This window comes from Chelonus insularis, unplaced genomic scaffold (genome assembly GCF_013357705.1).
Source record: "Chelonus insularis isolate UGA/USDA-ARS -01 unplaced genomic scaffold, ASM1335770v1 contig_160_pilon, whole genome shotgun sequence".
NCBI lineage: Eukaryota > Metazoa > Arthropoda > Insecta > Hymenoptera > Braconidae > Chelonus > Chelonus insularis.
In genome coordinates this window covers 552713-569802 of record NW_023276401.1, presented here as the reverse complement: position 1 = coordinate 569802, position 17090 = coordinate 552713, and the positions used below count along the sequence as shown (strand labels likewise).

Sequence of the window (17090 nt, the reverse complement as noted above, 5' to 3'; positions counted from 1 at the left end):
TAAAGCTCAACATCAGTGAAAAGAAGCTGGATGAATGGGGTTTTTTGCTGGATAACTAAATATTGGATTTGTCCGGTGATGAGTTGATGTGTGGTTTTGGGTCAATCTTTAACAATTAATTCTAGTTGGTGATTTAGAATACTCCTAATTATTTATTGATGGATATGATTTGTTTTATTCAATTATATTCTTTTCTCCTAGTAAAAAAGGAAAAGAAGATGATAATGATGAATATTTAAAATAATGGTTCAGATAAATGCAAACAAATTGAAAAAGTTTGTCAAATGAATAATTCTTCAAGGAATAGCATGAGCTCAATCAAATGATTCAGAGCATCAGTTAGACATTGTCAAGTGTAACAAATAGGTACCAGACTGAATAAATCAATAAAATGTATTTTTATTTAATTAAATTCTGATTTGAAAGCTATCGAATCAGCTATACTAATGATGAAAAATAAAGTGCGATAACATGGTAGAATAAAATCATTCTCTCAATAGACATTTCCATGAAAAACAATGTCAAGTAATCTGTCGGACATCCGTGTGACGGTGGATTCTTTTTTGAAAAAGAAAAAGTTGAAAAGTGCTCGAGTTAGAACGCATCGCCTTGGAAAAGTTAGCTTTGTCCAGCAGTCAGCTCTATGTCACAGCGAAAACAAAGATATAGCTGGTAGAAAATAAAGCAAAAGAAAAACATGAAGAAACCTTGCTGGGAAAATAGGATGAAACAACAAAAGAAAATACTTTACAGGTCAAACTTGTGTATAGCTCTTATTGAGATGACATAAAAACACACAAGAATTTTACACTCATTTTATATCCTTTAACTGTGAGAAACGTAACAAAAGTCTAATAATAAAATCGGTAAAGCCAAAGAAAATAAAAGTGCTAAATGAAACCTAAAAAATAAGACGCGTTTAAATTTCCAGTTCCAAGATTTCACTTCAATTATTTTCATCATAAAACACAGAATATAATTATGTTATATGACCCATGAATCTGAAATGGTATATCAAAAGCTGAAAAAATCTTCAACATTACTACCTTCATCAGCGGTTGTGGAGCTTCATACGTCGACACATTGCCCATCTCTGCCACGGTGAACAGCCGTATGCTCGTTATCACATCTCTGCACTCAAAGCACATCATACACAGAGAAACGTACTGTATGCTTCTCAAGCAACACAATGTCCAGGATAGAGTGCTACGGAAAAGCTAACGATGATATGAAACCATTTAAAAGTTGTACTCACTTCGTCTACACTCTTTCACACATAATATTTGCACACGAGTGATGATGACTTATACATGGTTCAAATCGCATAAGTACAGAAAGGTTCCTATCCCCCATAAATCTTTACGTAACCTATGACGTGGAATAAAGTTAAGGTGTTGCTGATGATACTTGAACAAATATTTTACATCACTTTATGTTAGATGTAAAACATTGATTGCAATTTTTTCCAACATAAAAATTAATTGGTTTGTTAGAAGAAGAATTTTAATACTTTTATGGTGATCAGATGAAAAAATGAATTGTTTGGATTAGAAATGATTTTAAATAATGAGCTTTTGAAAGAGATTATAATGCAGACAAAAAATATTTAGACTTTTGAAATGATTTTTTATCTTTTTTATTGCACCTTGGAATAATTAAGTTCATTTTTGAAGTTAAAGAATTTCTATGCAAAAATTTTGTCTTTTTCATCCCTGTGAGCTTTCAGTTTCATGCTTTAAGCTCTGAGCTTTAAGATAGTGTCTTCTGTATAGGGTAAAGCTTAAAGTACAATTTTCTTAGTCAAAATGTTTACTTCAGATTAAAATCAAAATTTATCATTAAAATTATCTATCTGTAATTTGATTTGTTATAAATAATGAAATAAAAAATCGAGTTAAATTTTGTTGATGATGATAATCAAATGTTTATCCAGAATTGACAAATAATTTGTAGTTTATTGATGGTATTACTGTCAATAGAGAAATTTTATTAAATAGATATTTATTCAGTTTTTTTTTTATTAAACTATGAGTATTGACACAATCTATGAACAATGAAAAATAAAATTTCTTTTTAAATATAAAATAAAAAAAAACATTTCTATTTTCAATCAGATCAACTCATATGTAAAAAATGAAGTAGAAAATGTGTTTATTAAAAAAAACACTATGATATTTTAAATAATATAAAAATCAGTATTATCATCATCAGATATTTCACTCGACTTTTATCCTTTTATTCTACATCATAAAGACAAATTTCATCCACCTAACAAATTTATCCCAAAAAAGATTTCCTCACACGTGAGTTTATCATTTATTAAAGAATATGCTGTTGAGGACAGGAGGCTGTATGTCAAGACGTTGAGCTGTCATAAAGAAGAACAAAAAGAAAATTTGCCTTCATACGAAGGCTTACAAAAGTCGTGATGCTTGTCTCGTTTCTGCAGGCATCGTGACTTATAGTCTAATTCGCACCCTTAGAGATTCACAAAAGCGTTACGGAAATACTTGAGCTTCTTTCGATGGTCTAAAGGCAGTAGCAGCATGCTTTGAACGAAACGTCCGCATGGTACATAGGGAAAGTGAGCAAATGAGAAAATGCGCGTCCTCACAGCATCATCAACGCTCTCTCGCATTCGCGCTCGCAAACGAGCTTACACAAGTGTAGATCACGCTCCAGAGCTCAGCGCTTGAGAAAATTTATCTTTCAGGGGCGAAAAGAGGAAAAGGGGGTTCGAGTTTGCAATGCATGGATGACTCACGCTTCAAACACATGAATGTACGAATGTTGAAGCACGTACCCTATTGCCATGCTTTCCTTGCTCACTCATCTCTCTACTTCTCTTTCCACTACCATCATCAGATAGCGTTGAAAGCGTCGAATTTTCCTCATGCTCTCCCGATTCCGATCTCGGAGCAAGAGAGCTTCCAAGCCGACCTACGAAAACCAATATTTACCCAAGCTTTCTCTACACTCATGATCTGTGATTCACCAGCGAATATCAATATAATGTTACACAGGGTCGCTCTATATAGGCTGAGGGAATGATACTTGAAAAAAATCCAGAAAAGAAAATCCAACATCAAGTGCTCGTAATATACACTTATCTCAATTGCTTGTTCACATAATTAATTATTATTTTAATTACTCGGTATATATCGAAATATGGAATTTACTTCTCCACCTCTACACGAGGTGAGATAAGCTATAAATTGCCGTAAGAATTTGTAGCCTAGAGGAACTCCAATATTTGCCCCGACAATGTAAATAAAACAAATTTTCGGCGATGTACAAATTCATTTGATGCTCCACTTTTAATCAATCCTATTTGCAATAAGAATCAACGCTGAGTCAAGTGATTTACTCGATTACTTTAGGAAAGTTATTTAAAAAAAAAAAGATGATTGGAGTCGATAATGAAAGGAAAAAAGATAAGTAATATTTTGTTTGTTTTAGATAACTGAAAAAAAATTTGCTTTTTATTTTTCAATGAATTTTCTAGTCAAAACAATTGGTTTAAATAATTTATTGTTATTTTTTTAAGGGGAAAAAATCAAATTTCGAACAATTAAATAATTATTTCTTAAAATAATTAATTTTATCGAAGCAGTCTTTCACTTCCTATCAATGATTTTACCTTGAAACAGATTATTATGCTAATTCGCAATCGAGACTTTTAATAACACACAGATTAATTTAATTAATTTTTCATGAATAATACATTCTCACTTTATTGAGTTTAATAATAACACGGAGGAATGTTTAATTTATAACAAATTAATTAATTTATTTATTGATGAAGTCTGGATTAAAAGATACAATTCACAACCTGTTTCTCATTTTCCCTTATTGAGAGAACCTACCAGATTCTTGTTTTTATCCTCGTTATCTTTTTGTGTTCTCGCAGCCCCGGTGTATACATATTCGAGTGTTATATATGACACATGACAATCTCCCCTTTTTAGCTTTTTAGGTGATGACATATAATGCTTGATTCACCTTCATGCCTTTCCGGTTCTCCTTGGATCATTGAACTTGACCCATATTTGCAATTGGGTCATTGACTCATCAGCTGCAGTTTCTCGTCTCTTTTCATTTCCGGAGTTCGATAGGGAAGTAGGTCGCAACACGTGGGAGATCGAAATAATTGTTTCGTAACAAATCAGGTGTAATTCTAACGGTATGGCAACTTCTGTTTTGAACTAGAACTAAACTATCAAGAATTTATTTATTCAATAGAAAAAAATATTTCGAATTTTTTTCTTTTAATTATTACTATTGAGAGGTGAACTTTTGATTTGATTCCTTATTTAAATTAATTAATCATAAACATTTCAGTTGTTAAAAAACTATATTATTTATTTATAGAATATTTGAAGAAATATCTCATTGGTTATTATTATTTATAATCATTTGGCTAAATCTTGTAAAATGAAATATTAAAAAATATATAATTATATAATTGATGATATAAATATATTTAATTATATTTTTATCATTATATTTTATTAAGCAATTTAAATATTTTTTATTGTTTATCATGGAAATAGGATCTTCTGAACAGATACTCCTTATATGGGAATGTAACGGTAAACCTTGGTTGTTTTTATTAAAACCCGCATGAAAAAATTTCGTTTTCCAAAGATTCCTTGAATGTTCCCCAGTGAAATTGTTTTTGAAAATTTTTTCTTTCTACTCCAAACGTACTTTATATATTTTCTACTAGCAAAAAAGTATATATATTGAAATTAATGAAATAATGATATATTGGCAAGAAACTGTAAGACATAAAAATGTGCATAACTTCTATGCTATTGATGATACGGGGTTGATCGAGGGCTCATATGAAAGATCCGGACGAAAGGGAAACAGTCGATATATATAAAATCATAAATGGAGCATAATTAATGCTAAAATTTTAGCAAGTTCCCATTTTACCCTATTTTAGGAGTGAAATACTTGTTTTTTTATATGTTTGACCTAATTCCGCATTTCTAGGCATTAAGACGAAGAGAATGAGTGGTCAAACTTGAAAATCGGAGTACTTTTATTTTTCGACCCTAAAAAATGGTAAGTGGTACCCCTTTCCATTTTTTTAGGCCAAAAAATAAAGGTACTCCGATTTTGATGATTGAGGGCTCATTCTCTTTGTTTTGACGCGTAGAAATGCGGAATCGGGGCACAGCCCAAGAAAATTCACTTTAACACCCTTAAAAACGGGTTACACTAAATACAAATTACGAATTATCATCCCTTTGGCTTTAAACCCTTATAACTCATAAACGGACAGTCCAATAACTGTTTCTAAGAACGTTTTGGAAACCTCAGAATCTAAGCTAAATATGCATATTCATAAGAAATGTATAAAAAATTTATTTCACCCTTAAAATCGCTAAAATATGAAAAAAAATCACATTTTTTGAGGAGTTTGCTAAGTATTTGGGCAATTTTGAGGGTGAAATAAATTTTTTAAACATTTTTTAAGGATATGTATCTTTAGCTTGAATTCTGAAGTTTCTAAAACATTCCTAAAAATGGTTATTGGACCGTGCATTTATGAGTTATAGAGATCCAAAGTCAAAGTAAGGATCGAAAATCATCTATTCTTGGTCCAATAACCATTTTTAGGAATGTTTTAGAAACTTCAGAATTCAAGCTAAAGATACATATCCTTAAAAAATGTTTAAAAAATTTATTTCACCCTCAAAATTGCCCAAATACTTAGCAAACTCCTCAAAAAATGTGATTTTTTTTCATATTTTAGCGATTTTAAGGGTGAAATAAATTTTTTATACATTTCTTATGAATATGCATATTTAGCTTAGATTCTGAGGTTTCCAAAACGTTCTTAGAAACAGTTATTGGACTGTCCGTTTATGAGTTATAAGGGTTTAAAGTCAAGGGGATGATTATTTGTAATTTGTATTTAGTGTAACCCGTTTTTAAGGGTGTTAAAGTGACTTTTCTTGGGCTGTGCCCCGATTCCGCATTTCTACGCATCAAGACAAAGAGAATGAGCCCTCAATCATCAAAATCGGAGTACCTTTATTTTTTGGCCTAAAAAAATGGAAAGGGGTACCACTTGCCATTTTTTAGGGTCGAAAAATAAAAGTACTCCGATTTTCAAGTTTGACCACTCATTCTCTTCGTCTTAATGCCTAGAAATGCGGAATCAGGTCAAACATATAAAAAAACAAGTATTTCACCCCTAAAATGGGTTTTAATTTTAGATTAAATAAAAATTCCTTTTATTCCGATGCTGATGTAAAATAACTCAATTTCAAGTGCCTTATATACCAAAAGTGATTGAAAGTCTTGAGAAGTCAATTCTATTGTCAGGCTAAAACGTTTATTCGTTATTTCATCATTAATTGAAATAATTATAAAAAATAAACCTTAATTTCTTCCGGGCAAAAGATCGTGCTTGATACCTGATACCGTTTGCAATCGAGACCCTGTGACCTGTAAGCGTGTAACTACGGAAAATCATCTAATTATTACGCTTGAGTTAACTATGATCAGCGGAACCAAGCAAGGGTCGTGTCTCAACCGATTCTTCTCTCGTGGGTCACTGTATCACGAAGATTCACTGACGTCTAACTTCCGCATATACCTCAAGAACACAAAGACAAAAAGGGTCTACTACTATTTATGATTACTTCGACTATTACAGAATATCTCTCAGACATATTAAGCTTGTTAATTTCTCCGCACAAAACAAAATTGACGTAACGGGTCAAAGCATAATTATTTCTGCTTCAGTTCTTTCAGTAAATAGTGAAAAAAATGTAAGCTTAAGAATTTCATATACAATTTAATTAAATTTCGCTAGTCTTTTCATTAAAAAATATTATTTACATCTTGGTGCTTTTAGGAAGATTTAATATTGCATTGAATATGTAATAACAAAAGAAAAATGAAGTAAAGAAAAAAAAATCATTTTCTATGGTTAAATTGATTGGTAAGAGGATAAGGAAATTGAAAGCTATGGGAGATCTGCTGTCGGCAAGTTGGGGTCAGTGTCATGCCACGATTACTAACCTTCGTGATATCGCGTAGCTCTAATTGGCCCCGAGAGTGATGTATTGAGGAAATTAAGCTTCCCAAATAGTCTTCACTGCTACACAACGACGATGCTTCCAATACTCTAGAGTTTATTCTCCTGCATTTCTTTCCTTTATTCTTTCATTTTAACAATTCTACTTTTTCTTTTTTCTCTCTCATCTACTTTTTGTCCCCCCCCTCCTTTTTTTTCTCCTCGTCGCACACAAATGAAACAGTAAAATATTTCATGAATTTTTCCACTAGAATACGCTCGAAAAAAGAAAATTTTCTTTAATAGACAATGTTTCTGAAGAAAAAAAATGGCTGAAAAAAATGATGATGGATGTATTCAAATCTCGCGTATATAAATGGGGGAAAGGGGGAAGAAGAAATGAGTAAAGAAGAGGTGGAGCATCAAGCTAAGGGTTTAAAGGAGAGACGAGACGACTTAATCTCCACGACCTCTGCTCGCTAATCGTCGTAATTGCGTCTGGCGCGTACATTTACACAGACAGCAGTCAAGAGAATCCTTGGGTTCCGCACGTACGAACGAGGTACGTGTCGTCGAGGTATTTTGGATCTGGGTCTTGTGACTGGTAAATGTCACAAGTGGGATAGATGAGAGTGGAGGAGAGTAACGAGTAGAAAAGAGATGATAAAGGATGCATTGTGTCATGTTGAATTCATTCCTACATCTGTGTCAAGAAGATGAGTATTAAAATTATGTTAAATTGCTTCAAGATATTCCTTGCATACTCGGCTCTTCATTCGAACTCAAGTAATATAAAAAAATGTCTTTGTCTCTAAAACACACTAATTTCCCAGATGTTTCAAATGTTTTACTTTTACTTAAACTTGGATAGAATCTCTCGTGCAATCAGACTCGCTACACTGACATTGTCTTTTTGAATAGGTTTATCAGTCTCAGGGTTAATAGCTGGGGTACTCTTCAACACACTTGACACAACTTCCAGAAGGATGGAATGAACAAAGAAAAGGAAGTTTCTTACCAACGAAAATGAAATCCAACTCGTCAGTCGTAAAACCAGTGTGCATATTATTGCTCCCTCGTTTTCTTACTTTTTTTTTCTGCTCTGACTACTTGCAAGTTTCTAGCTCCACTTTAGCATTGGTTTTCTCTAGATAAAATATAGGAATTCCCAAGCATGCGGAATAAAATACCGCCTCAAGGTTACTACTACACATAGAGATTTTGACTTCAATTTCGGTTATTTATTAAAGTATTTGTAAAATTCAATTTTTTCTCACTTTATGTTGAAGTATTGGATAACTTGTGTTTACATATGCATTTACGAATAAGTTATATAAATAAGCAAATGTAAAAATAGATAAAATAACTAGCAATAATATTGAAGCATTTATTACTAAAAATAATGTTGACAGTGAATATTTGTTTGAAATCTGTGAGGATTGGAATTGGTTATTTGACATCGAGTAACAAGAGTCAGACAATTATTCGACACAGGTTTTGCAAAGCGGCACAAATAAATATCTGGTTGACTATTCACTCGTTTCTTGTTTAAACAAGTGAAACGACATTTAAAATCAATGAATGTGTCTACTGAAGCAACACTGAAATGCTTCTCTCTCAATTCACTTTTTAAACTTTTTTTTTTTTTTAATCTCACTCTATATTTGTCAACTTATCAAAAAATTTTGTTTATCAACGACGAAAATTATATTCTAAAACTACAGTTTCACTTGCTTTATCAGATTACTGTTCTTTTGTATACACATTTGTTCTCAACTCTCTGTGTATCTAACAACACACTTTGTTTTGCAATGAATTTCTTTTTATTTTATATTTTGCTTTCAAACATAAAGAATATTTTATTAAACGTTTCAAGAGAAAACAACATAAAAAGTCAGATAAAAATAAAAATGGGAAGTAAAATTTTTTATCATACTCTTAATTAGTTAAAAGACAATCAAGGATTAATGATAGAGTTGAAAAGGATGAAAAAAAATGTAACTTTGAATCATTTTTTATTCATTTTTGAGAAAGGAAGGTAAAGAAATGTTTATGAAGAAACAATAGCGTGATGGAAGGGTTATGTTAATGGATAAAAAAAAAGGCATGTTTATTATAAGTACTTTTGAAGATGGTCTAATTGACTTAACGTTTTTATTATTCTGGACATTACAAACAATAACGAAAATTTAATTGCCATACATTTACTCAAACTAAATCCCTTTTGCTGAATATAATCTAGTTAATTGCTGTGCTTCAGCATTGTTATTCCCTCAATAAAGATATTATACTGAAATAATTATACTCTAACTAAGTACTTTCATAAAATATGGTTTGGAATTTTCTTGAAAAAAAGAAAAGAAATATATAATTAATGCGTTACCTTTGGCCAAATATATCATTATTATTTCGTTACAATATTCTTTATGTCACATTCAAGTATGACAATAAAACCATTCACAATTGTATCAACAAAAAACATTTTAATTACTTTTTATTTAGTGTTATTTAGTTTTACTTAGTGAGATAATTTTTTTTTGGTGTGAAATACGATAAAACAAATTAATACTCTTTTTTTTTTCTATTTCGATTGAAGTAATATTTATCTGATCGAGTTTTTTCCGCTAAGCGAATACATCTACTCGAAAATGCACTTTTTCTGAGTGCACTTATTGATAAATAAAATAGATTTGTTACCAAAAAAAAATATAACCCATTAATGCTAAACTTAATGTGTTACTGTTCTTTAAATATCAAAAAATAAATATACAATATTCGATTCCATCCAATAAATTCAATTGAAATTTTCAACTCATCTGAATTAATCAAAGAATAAAAAAAATCAAATCTCTGGAATTATTTACTTTTATAGTAATAATAATAAAAATAAAAAAAAACTAGCAACTAACTAAAAGGATGACTTATTTATAAACCTTGGACATTAATCAATTGACTGATGTATTCTCGGTTTTATTCAAGTAGTCAAGATGATATAATGGAAGTTCTACTGGTTAAATGACGGTAACTTTATCTTGTGTGCAATTTCACCAGAGAAATAAATTAAAGGAAAACTCGAAAATAAATAAAGTTAGACAAATCTTTAACAACAGAATTGATTGGAATACTTGAAAGTTGTAAATACACTTTATATATGTCAAACGTTAAGATGTATTTGAAACGAATGCGACAAAATTCCCTGGATTCTTGACAAAGTGGACGGATTCCATGACTAGCGACGCGCTAAAGAATCCCAAAGAGATTCAGAAGTCGAAACCGACCTAAATTCCAAAGCAAACGGAAATTAACTGTACTAGAGAACCAAGTAGGAAGAGACTGCGATAGTGAGTACAACACAAAAGCGATTACTAACGAATTCGTCGGCCTTGCGAAGTAGACGGGTCGACGTACTCATCCGAGCCATCGTACAATCTTCTACTATTCTCTCTACACAGCTTTCTCCTTGTCACCCTCTAACTCGTCGCAAGCGCCTTCGGCTAAATTCCAGGGTTGCAGCGGGTGCATATTATTCACGAGCCAGCCGGACGGATCTCGCGCGAATTCATAAAGCAGCCCTTTGTACAGATACCTACTTTGGGTATGTCGACGCTCTTTATGGAAATTTCACGGGCCGTTGCGACCTCATCGAGATATAAAGGCAACCAGTGAGATGTGACCTGCCACTATCTACCATACTAGAGTAACCGCCATGCCAAAATTTTCCCCGGGAATGCTCGTGAATTCTATATTTTATTTTAGTCCTTTAGGTTTTCTTATTAAATTTCTCCTATTTTGACTTGAATTATTTTACCATTTTCGTCTCATCCATTTCCGTTTTTAATATTCATTTCAAGATAAATATTATCTTGTATAAATTGCAATATAATCTCTAAAATTTTTTAAATAAAGAAAATAATTTTTTTTGTGAATTCTTCAAAATTATGGAGCTTATATATTTTTATTAAAAAATGTCTTCTGTATTCGGAAGGAATTTTTCATTAAATATCAGTAAATAAATTTATCTTGCAAGGAAATTCACTCATTTACAAAAAAGTAGAATAGACTAATTTTAGTCATCCCAAATCTTATACAAGAATTTTGATAAGCGGTTTACTTCTTACATGATAAATTTTACTTAAATTACTCACTATTTTGTCGATCCTCTTCAATTACTTTTTTTTTCATTATTTTTAAATCCTTTATTAAGTAAATATAATAAATTAAAGCTTACTTTATGTAAAATTAAATAAATTGAAACAAAATTCTTTCGTATCAAACTTTATATAAATGAATTTAAAAGATGCATAAAGAGGTTTATTTATAGTTCAGTAAAAATAATTCAACGAATATGAAAAAAAAAGTGAAAAGAAAATTAGCCGACTTAACAATAAAATATAAAATGGTCGTAAAAATGAATGGAAAAAAATTAGCATTCATAAAAAAGCTTATAAGTCATAACATGTTAAAATTTCGCACAGAATTTTTTCGCAAATATACATCATTTTATTACTCTATTCTTTTCTATTAAATTTTACGCTGAAACGATTTACAATGAATTTTATATTCAAATAAATTTATTACTACTATCATTATTATTACTATCACTATTATTAAAGTAATATATTAAAATCTGTCACAAATAAAATTATTCCATTTTGACAATTTCTTCTTTTTTTTTTTTTTGTTTTCCAATCTAAAATGTCTTTTATAATTCATAAAAATATTAACGATTCACGATTTCGATCAAATATTCAATATAGATTTAAAGTTAAAAAAAAAAAAATATATTGAAAATGGATTATTTTATTTTAATGGATTTATTATACTGTTATTATTATAGAAGTCATATCCAATGTATACGTGATGTCACTTAAAAGTGCTAGACCACGTACGCGCGACATAGCAAAATTACCACACCGCTCGGAGATGCATGGAATTTTTGTCGCGTGTCTTCCTGGATTCATAGAATTAGTTATAGCGCCAGTATGAAGTAAAGTGCTTTGAGGTAGCATGAAATCGTATTACTCATGATGTAGTGCAATATATGACGTCAAAAAATATTTTACGAGATCGATATGAAATGTCAAAAATAAAAAAATCCGTGTAAAAAATGTTAAAATAATTATCTCAACGTCTAATAACAAAATAGTTCATAAATAAAAATAAATCCACTTTAAACAAGGTCATTTAACTAGCAATAAGGTAAATTAACCCTTCAATAGGATGTTGGAACGTGGAGACTACTAACATTGGAGTTGGTATAAAAACATTCCGATGATTTTTACGGGCATTGCGCAGTGAAATTGTTAATAACAGGTCGGGGAGATGGCAAGCTTAAAGAAGCAGAACGAAACGGCTTCGAGTTCACTTTGATGTGGCACAAAAGAAGATAGAATGGAAGAAAAGACAAAGAAAGACGTGGTGAAATGTAAATAAAAGCAAAAAATGTAAATTATTGCTGTGAACAGTGCGCAAGATAAGAATTTAACTGGTGATATTTTCAGCTTCTCGATTATTTAACTGCATGCTCAACTCAAAACATATGTTACTCTCTTCAGTCACAAGTAGAATTGGATTGCGCATTCAAAGGCTACAGGAGCATTTTGCGCTATAAACCAAGAGCGTGCATAATACTGGTATTCTTCTTTACTTGCTCACTAGTAACAACTCTTCACGCTGAATTCTGGGTAAGGTAAACCGACCTGCAATTGGAGGCAGTTACGTTCTGAAGCTTGCCATCTACAATGGAAGACACGCCACCTAACTCCTCTCTACTCTTTTCATTTACTTTTTCATTCTTGTAGCGCATCTTATTCCCATCTTTGTTCTTTTCCACCCAACAAGAAAACGAAATTCTTACAATCTTTTAACTCTTCTACCAAGAATCGATACTTCATTTTTTTTTTACACTTTTTCTTATTTTAAAAAAAAACCCGTGGCCTCGATATGCGCAGACTTCACTTTCTCGTTAATCTGATTGGGGTATTAAAAAGCTATGCGATTACTTGAGTGAGATAAAAAAATTTGCTACGATGGAAAAAGAGATTATTTCTAAGGAATATTTTGAAAAATTATTCTTTCACTAATTACTGATTGTTTCTGATAATTAACTTTTTGATTTATGTTTATGAAGAAGAATAAGAATGAGAATATGTTATCTTTTATTACTTTTTAAAATTGATTCATTAAAAACAGACATTGAAACAAATATTTTTTACAATCAAAAAATGAATACTAATTAAGAAACTATCTATTGCTATTTCTTTTTTTCCAATAATTTTCTCTTATGAAAAAAAGCTCTTTTTTTTTATCTAAAAATTAATCAAAGAGCGTAATTATTGATGAATCGTAATAATTTACATACTTGTACTGAGCTTTGATTACATGATAAATAGCAAATTAATTATTCATACATTTTATTTCATCAGAATAAAATATATATATTAGCTACGATATCATTAATTTATCAATAATTATAATATTAAATTTAATTCAAAGTTGTTGATTAAAAAATAATCAACTGAAATGTTAAGTCAACAAGTTAGGACTGTTAAAAATAAACGATGCTATTTTTAGTAAATGATGCTTCTGATCAACATTTTTCTTTAAATGTAATTATTTAAGAAAAAGACATTGGAAAATAAATACTTTCGGATTTTATCGCACCCTTATTATAAACTGAAAGTTACTTGTTAACCTTCAAAGAGCACATTACAGTGAGAAAGGGATTTTGTTGAGAGTTAACAAGCTTTTTTAACACTAATAACAATTCGATTGTTTATTTACTCAATTAAAAATAAATGATACACATTCTACTTCATCTCCATATTTAAAAAAAAAAAAAAAAACATTATTTAATTTTAATATCATTATTTATCAGTAATAAACTTTATTTCCTGAAATTATTTATAAACTTAATTCATAATGGATGAATATTTAAAAACAGTCTATTAATGAACTGTTAGTAAATTTATTATATTAAATGAAAAAACAATTTAGATGAAACAACAAAAATGCAATTATCCAACAAACGACTAATTATCACTGATAATTTTATTTGTTTCCATCTCCAGAGTTATTACAGAAGTACGGATGGCTAATCAAAAGGAAAAATATCTTTGAAATACGAGAATTAGATTAAAGTCGTTGGAGCAATTATCAAACAGAAATTAGCTCTTGCTCGTAGTATAAAGAGAGACAATTCATTACATTAAAATATTTTCTGTTACAGACGGTGAAATTGGCAAGGACTCTCGCAGCAGAGAACAATAGTGCAGTTAGGTAAGTATCGATGATAATTTTCAGTCGAAACAATTCCAGTGTTATTTCAATATAATGGAGGGATAATTCGTAGCGAGAGTAATTCAATACATAACGTACACTGCTGTCTAAAGGGTCGTATTCTATCGAATGGCACTTTAATAGTCATTAATTGTGTAGTCATTAATGTATTAGAATGGCTAAACTGTTCAATTACCCCGGGATACTGCAATGACCTTACGCAAGTGTGACATTTGAAGGACATAGGCCGGTATTATCCCCCAAGGGCTAATTTAGTTGGATTTATCAAATTGATTATTATCATTATACGACATCGACATTGAATTATTGATAAACGTTACTCACGGATATAATAAGAGAAGTAAAGAATGATAAGAAAGGGTAAGGAATCGCTTGTGTAGATACCACGAGTTACGATTAAAGCTAAGCTTGACCTAAATCTTGTCTGTTAGTTTTATGAGATTCTCGAGGTTGAGGAATTTCTGGAAGCAGTCGTTTCTTCCCAGAGACTTGATCTTACTGAAATTGACAATGAAATCTCTCTAGAAATGGTCAGTATAAAGTCTTTTAGTGAAAGAAATAAGTTGAGTTATAAAAAAAAGTTGTTGGGAGTCGTTGAAAACGATGCAAGGATTAGACATTAGATTTTAGATATTACTTATTTCTTAGAGTTGACGAGAAGAAGTGATGAAATTTGCAGGAGAAGGAATGTTGGATGGAGTGAGGTTGGGAAACTCTTGTGGTAAATATTGAGGTGAGTTGGGGTTGATTGAATTTTTTTGTCAGAGTTTTTAAGTTTGAAATTTAAAATCTTGAGAAATATGATAGGTTCTTGGGTCGTTTCATAGCTAAATTGTTCGAGTTTTTTTTAACAAAAAATATTTTTTTTGCTGCATTTATATTAAAAAAAAATATTTACTTAATTAGTTTAAATAAAATGTCATACATGTTATTTAATAAAATTTATAAATGTAAAAATAACTTCATTAATTTAAAACCATCGTATTTATGTGAAATAACAATTTTTGACAAATGAGAGTAATTATGAATAATATATTTTGACCTCAGTAATACACATAATTTAATCGAAACACATTTTGGTAGAAAAAAAAAAAAATAAAACAAATTAAAATGCAACGTGGAATTTATCCAGTACTAAATCAATTAAAATGAAATGACAAAAATGATTTAGCTAGTGAAATAAATCTAACAGTTTCCCCGATATCATCAACGGAATTCCTTCTTTATCTTCACATATTCAAACAAATTCTCCTCTCCCCAATTAAAAAAATGAAATTTCCAATTTCCTTCCAACTATTCAACAGTGGTAAAAATAATACTGCATGATTGGTAGCATTTCAGGGTGTTAAATAAATATCTATATAGATACACAAAGAGAATAAGTATACTCTAGCGAGATAACTCGGTAGTGTAACGCGGTAGGATGGTACGTAATTAACGCCTCATGTAGATGGTATCAAGGTACGGATGCTGCTGGTGCGCAAAGGGAGACCGTGACGACCAGTGATGTACGGCCTTGCCGGTCGTAATGGAATATTATTATCACCTGGGATCGACTCCTACGTGTCGAATTAGCACGCAGCGATGGGCTTTGAGTTATCTCGAGAAATCGCTTTGACCGCATGGCTACGCACTCGATGCTTCTTCTAAATACACACACTGGTGCATAGATGTATCTCATGGAATGATATGTGAAAGAAGGTGCAGGGGGAAAAAACAAGAGGAGGAGAAGAAGGGTAGATGTATAGAGAAGGACTAAATCAGCCTGTAGGCATACCAGCGTCAGTATCGTGGACGAAACTCACCAACAGCAGCAGCACGATGCTTGGTTCACGTGCAAGCGATGTTATAATAGCGCAGGGATAAACTCGTTGAGGTTAAATTAATGGCAGTGCGGGAACGTCCGGCAGGCCATGAGACAATACAAAGCCTCTGTGCAGGGGGCTATGTAGCTGTGGTAGGGGAAGAGAGTAAAATGTTGGCTCAGAGAGGAAGAGAGATGGAGATGGGGTGAAAAGCCATTGTGTGAGACTCCCTCTGAGTTTGTCGTGACTTCTTAAAAAGTTATAAAAGAGCTTCCTAGGAGCACACCACCACCCTCAGAGCACGCCCGTCTCTGATCCGCCTCGGCAAGCTCGGCAGGACGTTCCCGTCTTATGCCAGGATTGATATCGAGGACGCTTTTTTTGTCAGGGATCCCGGAAACTGACGTGTACGCGACACGCATTGCTTTTCACTGTGATATCCCACCCAACCATGTCCTCTTCTCTACCAACCGTCTCGGCTATACGTTTGTCAGATCGGTTTTGAGACACGCCAATACAAAAACCTTCATCATTTTCTTTATCAAACTAAATCCTTTCTATACTTTAACCAATACCAGACAGATAACACAATAGATATATTATTCAATGTAATCAAAGTAAATAGATAGAAAAGGAAATTTGATTGAAATTTTTTTCCAGTCTCATCTTCTAAGATCAGCTCTGGTATAAAAAGATATACCACTGTCAGAAGTTTCAAAATATGGAGGCTTTTTATTGGGAAGTTATTGATTAAAATTATTAACGGATTGAGTTACTGCTGGATGTCTTTTTTGTGGAAGAATTGCCAATTGGGGATTTTTAGCGTTGCTTTTGAGAACGACCTTTTTTTCATAATATCATTCAGTTTCTTTCATGAACATTTGAGTTTTATGAGTCTGAATGTCTTGCACAAATTGACAAAAATCTCAATTATTTTATTTATTTCA

General features: G+C 31.4%; 2 protein-coding genes across 6 annotated transcripts in view; one reads left to right on the top strand and one right to left on the bottom strand.

The window, feature by feature from the left end:
• The window catches only part of Atg16 (Autophagy-related 16), a 186763-nt gene that overhangs the window by 73016 nt on the left and 96657 nt on the right, over positions 1–17090 (bottom strand). The gene's annotated exons all lie outside the window — the stretch shown is intronic.
• LOC118064128 (uncharacterized) overlaps positions 1–17090 on the top strand; it is a 128622-nt gene that overhangs the window by 23024 nt on the left and 88508 nt on the right. For all 4 annotated transcript variants that reach the window (XM_035078550.1, XM_035078554.1, XM_035078551.1 and 1 more), the window contains exon 2: positions 14268–14317. The gene's annotated coding sequence lies outside the window, so the exon portion shown is untranslated. The remainder of the gene's footprint in view (positions 1–14267; positions 14318–17090) is intronic.